This window comes from Asparagus officinalis, chromosome 3, assembly GCF_001876935.1.
Source record: "Asparagus officinalis chromosome 3, Aspof.V1, whole genome shotgun sequence".
Classification (NCBI taxonomy): domain Eukaryota; kingdom Viridiplantae; phylum Streptophyta; class Magnoliopsida; order Asparagales; family Asparagaceae; genus Asparagus; species Asparagus officinalis.
In genome coordinates, this window is record NC_033796.1 from 70,853,774 (window position 1) to 70,861,042 (window position 7,269).

Sequence of the window (7,269 nt, forward strand, 5' to 3'; positions counted from 1 at the left end):
TGAGGCAAATTTCTGATCGAAGAACTCTTGGGCTCGGTGACTGTACCCCGAGCGACTCGTCGAGCTGGGGGTCGCGCATGCCCTCGCAACAATTTCAAGCCTTCTCATAAAGGGAAAACTCCAGTTTCTACCCGCCTGGGGATGTGTATTCAAGACCAGGAGCCCATTGAGATCCTGCGCTCCCAAAAGTGTGGTTCTAAACAGGTGACTTTTGAGAACGCTAATAAAGCAGCAAACCCCCTGAAAGAAACGTATTCATCTGACGATGACAATGTTATACCTGGGAAGTCGTGCCAACACATGATAGATTGATCCAATCATCTGACCGACGAGTTGTACTATCGGGCTGGGGGTACGAACAAGTCTCGAAAGAGAAGTACCCGAGAATTAGAGTCTCACTACGCATGCACTAAGATTATCAAGACAGTCTTATCAGCGCGTAGCTACCCTAAGACCGCTCCATAGAGGGTCTCTGTATTCAAGAGGATCTCCAATGGAACGACCAAGTCCAAACCAGAGCGTTTCTGCAAAAAATGATCGGTTGTTCAAGATGACGAATTCTCAGAAATTACCATCAATATGGTCAGTAAGGAAAAATCCCTGATTGTTTCAAGTGGTTCTAGCCCCAATTTTTCTCCAGGAAGAAGAGTTAATTCGAGAATAGCACGACTGATGTCTCGACTCCAACTGAAAGCGGTCGAACCTGAACAATCCATAGTTACAGTTAATATGGCTGGGAAGGGAAAGTCAACTCGACTTTCTAGTTCTGATCCACTCATATCTCATCGTCTAACCCGGTTGCGATCGGGTACCATTAGACAAAGAGATTATCAGCGAATGTAGAGGGGATTATCCTCGGATGACGAAGTATCAGATGCTAACTTTGCAGTCGCTTCTGATAATACGGTCTCCAGCCCAGGTCAATCCCGTGAAGTGTTTTTGATTAACACCGAGGAAGTAGCCAAAATGATTGAGGATGCCTTGGCCAGGCAAAAAGAGAACTTTAAGTTCGAAATGGAAACGGCTATGCGGCATATGAGGGAAGAACATGACCAACAAATCCGAGCTTTGTCGAATCAAATTGGCGAATCCAGCCGTCGCAACACTGCTTACCAAGCAGGTAGCGATTCAGATGTGGATGAACGCCTCAATACTGAGAACCCTCCCGTTGATTAGAATATTGTGGGTGATCCCACTGAAGACAATAATACCGGGGGTGGTCCTGCCAATGATGACAACACCGGGGGTGGCCCCGTTGTTCCTCTCACAAATCATCCAGGCTCCGATACGAGCGAGGATGAGAAAATAAAAGATCTCGAGAGCAAAATCAACGCTCTGATGTCTGCTCAAGAGATAAAGAGGACCGGTATCCCGTGTCCTTACCCGAGAGAGTGGGATTCAATACCGTATCCGGTGAAGTTCAACTTGATCAACTTCACACCGTTCAATGGGAAGGGTTCGCCCACTCAGTATTTGATCTATTTTACGTCCCACTTGGGTATGTTCTCTGGCAATGAAGCCTTAATGGTTCGGTCATTCGTTGGAACCCTTCGCGGGCCCACCTTTGATTGGTATCATTGTCTCAAGTCTGGAAGCATCAACAGCTGGGACGACCTAGAGAACATGTTTCTCGCTCACTTCTTCGATGACGATGCCGAAGTGTCAATCATGACACTCTTTGATGAGAAGCAAGAAGACGACGAAACGGTCGACGACTTCGTCAAGCACTTCTGGAATAAGGCGATGAACTGCCGAGATCTGATCACAGAGGACTTTGTTAGCCTTCTTGTTTTGATGATGTTTAACAAACAATTTACTTCTAATGTTATTTGTCTAGTGTTTGTGTTTTCGTATTTATTCTAGGCAAACAACGAGTTGGAGGATGGATGGAATTGCGCATTCACGATCATATCGAATGAAGGTTGGCGGAATAGTGGAGTGAAGCTTATGCAATTTAAGTTCAAGATCCAAGTTCAGCTTTATCCACATAGTGTACCAAGTCAAGCTTATTAAAGATCAAGATCTAGCTTGAGTAACTTAGTTTAGGTTTTATATTATGTGTGTTAAGTACCTTAAGCTCAATATCATATACACACACGTATTTGGTTTCTATGTATATATAGTTATATATATACATGCATGGTTTTGGGTTTTCATGTTTACAAATATGAAATTATATTTTTCATATTTATTATTGTGATTTGGTTTAACTACTTAGATATGAAACAAATATATTTTCATATATATACTCATATGTTTCATTTTCTATTGTATTTGTAAAAATATTGTATTCTTAGTTTTTGGACTTAACAATAATCATATACATATTTTATTAAGTCTACATAATCATTGTGCAAAGTTTTAAAACATGGTTTAGCCAAAATGTTAAAATTCACATGTTTACATTTTCATGTTTTGGCCTATTTCACATGTTTATTATCATGTCTACAATCATTTTCCAAAGTTTTATATTTTTTGGAATTTATTTGATATTTTTAAACAGTGTTTTAAAATCAACAAACTGTTTTCAAAACCTAGAATTTCATATATCAGTTCACGGTCGACCGCCACGGTCGACCGCGACTGAGTTCTTTCGTTAGTGGGCAACAGAGACTTTCACGGTCAATCGTCGCGGTCGACCGTGAGTGAGATTTCCCACGGTCTACCGCCACGGTCGACCGCCGAAGTCTCTGGAGCTTTTCCTGTTGTTTTTGTTGCTCGCGGTCGACCGCCGTTTATCCCAATGACTCTTTTGGTACAGAATCAGATTTCTGATTCTTGGGCTGTTGGTCTTTTCCTTTAGGGTTTTTGCTGTTGCTTCCTCTTCCTATATAAACCCCCAAACCCCCTTCTATCTTGGTAACCAATGGGATATTTTAAACAAGTTTAAAAAGTTTTAACAGGGGTTTAAGTTTGGTTTAAAGTTGTTTTTGGTTGGTTCATAAGTGGAGGAGATCATCTATATTGTTTGAGCTTCCTTTTAATTCATCTCTCCATCTTGTTATTCAGAGAAGAATCTCTAAACTCATATCTAGCTATTTATACGTTTGATTTACATTTCCATAAGCTGGCATTTGTATTGAGTTTAGTTTGATTTTGATTTACTCATTGTTTACACACACACACCCAAAAGCTTATTGTATTTACATACATAGTATATTTGGGTTGGTGAGAGTTGTAACAAATTGAGTGTGAGCTTTTATTGTGTTCTCATCCATATTAGAGAACAATCATTCTTTGTATTGTGCTTAATCGTGAGATCACTTTGTAATACACTTGTACACCGAGAGGAGTGTGTGGTAAGAGTCGGGGATCATCCCAAGAGGAGTGGCGTCAGTTTTCGAACCTAGGGAGAGGTTGTAACCGAGCACTTGAGGGAGACACGTCTAGGTCCAACACTTGTGAGGGTGTAGAGTGGGTTTGCAAGAATGTGAGTTATAGAGTTTTCGGTTAGCTAGAAAACCGAGTGTGTAGAAGTTCCGGCTTCCAATCCGGTTGTGATAGTGGATTTCTCCCAGGGAGTGGGGAGCGGAGACGTAGGATGGAAGGTCTGAACTCCATGATCATTTGATTGTGTTTGAGTGTGCTTTGGCATTTATTCTTATTTGTGCTCATTGCTCATATCGCCTTTGTCTCATTATTTACTTTGCCCACTATCTTGTTTATGTTTATTTCACCCTTGTGTTAATTTGTATATCCTTGCATATATCCCATAGTATATCTTATTTCTAGGATATATCTCATTGTTCATATTACTTGTCCTAGCTCACATATCATGTTGTATTTCATAGTTGCTAGGATAACTTGTTAATAGTTTTTAATTGGCATAAAATCAGATTAGATTAGCATAAGACCCTAATCACCCCCCCTCTAGGGTCTAACAGACTTCATCCTCCAAACCTGTCACAACAACTTCTCTTTGGACGTGTTGGAAGTTATGGGAGTAGCACTGTCCAGTAGCTGGAAAGAGTTGAAGGTGTGCGGAGAGCAGACCGAACGCTTTCTCAGAAGGAAGAAAGTCGAAAGAAGCCAACCGATGGATAACCCTCCGAAATCAAATTTCGCCTCCCGTGGTAAAGGGAAAGCACCGGCAGTAGCTGTTGACGCTAACCAGACGTCAAAACAGCAACCCCGAAGACAGCAGAAGATTTCGGGTTCGAGACTCCAAAAAGAGTACTCCTTCAAGGACGAAGACGGTCCAGCCATCTTCGAATCCCTCCTTGAAAATAACAAGATTAAGCTACCACCTATCACAAATTAGGAGGAAGCTGACAACACGACGGATCCAAAGTACTGTGTGTACCACAGGAGGGTCCTTCATTCCACTAAGGATTGCTTTGCTCTCAAGGATTACATCCAAACCTTGGTTGAAGCCGGCATCATAACGCTAGGATAAGCCAAATGAGAATGGCGAAACTACGACAAGTATACAAGTATAAATTGCTTCTTAATACTCTAATAGGTATATGAGTTTAAACTGTTTCCTACCGTTGATGGGAAGTTCCTAGAGAATTTTTATATGTAATATTCTTAAGGATAACCCAGTCATGTAACTGAGTACAATGTCAGACCCAGTTCTACAAAGGAAGCTCGGGTTGGATGATTCATGTAACGGGAAGTTCCCGGAAGAATGCTACATGTAACTTTCTTAGGGATAACCCAATCATTACAAATAAAGTGATAAACACTAAACCCACCATGATTTCCGAACACTCTTTTGCTGAGACGAGATTCGATCACTTCGTTGGATCAATCTTCCCTCACAAAACACCCATTGGTGTTTGATGACTCACGATCTTTCACCACAAAATCCCCCTCCGATCAGACTAATTGACGGTGGGACCACCAAAACTCCTTTCGTTTGAATCTACTCAAACTTTTGCTACGTTTGAGCACTCAACACTCCCATTGTTAGAGTCCGGACATAGTACTCTAAATTTTAATCTCCTGATCATTGACAATATTCAAACCCCTCCGTGTTAAGTACTTGTCACTTAACACTAGGAATCCCCTGTGAGTGATTTGTACGAATCAATACTCCCACTATGATTTGTACTCCCACTCCTACTGTCCACTTGGTTAAACCTTCCTATAGTTAGGACCACAACCAAAATCCCCTCTCGATTGTTCCAATGAACGAGAGGTCCACAAATCGAGTGATCAAACCTATAAAAGTTAGGGTCATCTCACACTCTCACTCTCACTTGGTCAAACCTTCCTACAGTTAGGACCATAGTCAAAATTCCCTCTCGATTCCTTCAATGAACGAGAGGTCCACTTTCAAACCAAATGATCAAACCTTCCTACAGTTAGGATCACCTTAACTCCCGCTTGGTCAAACCTTCCTACAGTAAGGACCAAAACCATAATTCACTCTCGATAAACGAAAAATCCATCTTTAGTTCGGTAATCAAACTTTTCGACAGTTAGGATTATCCAAATTTTTTGATTCTGGGGGTGGAGATCCCACCTCGAGTTTCTTTTTCAACTGGAGATAGAATATAAAATTCTTCCTCTTCAGCTTTGGGAGATAGAATATAAAATTCTTCCTCTCCCACATCGGGTTCGTCTTTGCCCCAAGAGAAGACACCACTTTTTCAAACACCATAATCTGTGCCTTACACACACGTGGAATTTTATCCCAAATTCTAAGTAGGGATAAGTCTGCGCCTGACACGCGTTGCCGGGTAGTCTATTCCCATAAGAAAGATGAAGTCTACGTATTCAATATTGTAGCACTAAGCGAGTTGACTCTCTTAGTAGAACGTCACATGCGGAACGGACTTAAACAATCTGCATGCAAGCCCGATTCCAATGGTAATCGGTAAAGGCATGTCAAATCCGTTGAAGGCTGAGGATTTGCCAAAAATCCTAGGTCTACGTCTGATACACGTTGCTGTTTAGTCTTTTCACAGGAGAAAGACGAAGTCTATGTATTCAATATCATGGCACTAAAAGAGTTAACTCTTTTAGCATAACGTTACGTGCAGAACGGATTTAAACAATCTGCATGCTAGTCCGACTCAAACGATAGTCGGTAAAGGCTCATCAAACCCGTTGATGGCTGAGAATTTGCTAAAAATTCTATAAATGCGAGTCATTGACGTACCAGCTCCATTAGTTGGTCTCGTGACTTCAGCATCCAACAACTTCGGGATAAGATCCATACACGCAGATGAATCAGCTTTAATAGTTGGTCCTGCAGCCCAACATTTTGGACCGCCACACTCCAACGCCTTAAGAGCTTAAACTATGTAGACTCCAGCAAACGTACGAGTATAAACTGTGTTAACGCCGGTCAGCACGTTACAGCAAAGGTTAACGCTGGTCAACGCAAAGGTCGATGCCGATCAACGCGTTACAGTAAAAATCGATGCCGGTCAACGCATCAACAATCTTATCAAAATAAGGCAAACGATGATTTCAGGGAGTTCAATCAGATTCATATATGAATTTCTGACGAAGATGATCAGTTTAAGGTCAACTCAACGATAAGAGCTAAATTCAGAAACTTACACACCAACTTCAATTTAAGATTTTGACAACGGTCAGACGATAAACGCAGCACCGGAAGAACTTTATCTATTCGACAAAACACTGAGTAGACTGAAGGCTCAAGAAGTCAAGAATTGAAGCAATTCACAGGTCCCTCTACGAAATTGAGGAAAAGGCCTATCTTATCCAAAGCCTTCCAGACTCTTCTATAAAAGAAATGAGTCTGAAATGCTTTGGAGGGGGTATCTGTAGGTGTCTAAAAATATCTATAGGTGTCCGTACACAGCTCGAGACGGAGAAAAGACAACAAACGTCGTTATCCGAGTCTAAGAGGATTATCTATCGTCGACAAGCGCATGAAGTGAAACGACGAACCAAGTGGCCCGCGCGTGTCAATCAGCTCGCACGCGTCGGTCAACACACGTACGTCAATCAGCTCACACACGTCGGTCAACACGGGCGCGTCAATCAGTTCGCGCGCATCGGTCAACACGCGCGCATCAATCAGTTCGTGCGTATCGATCAACACACGCACGTCAACCAACGTGTGTCGATCAACACGCGCACATCAATCAGTTCGTGCATCGATCAACACGCGCATGTCAATCAACGCGCGTTTGACGATCAGTCCCATAATGAAGCGTACAAGTCAACAAGATGATCAATTACGTAAAATGGTGGAGAATACAAGTCCCGAAAAACCGAAAAACACCAAAAGACTCAGCAAAAATGCCACAAAATACCGCGTTCGCACAGGTCGGACCGCGTCGACCC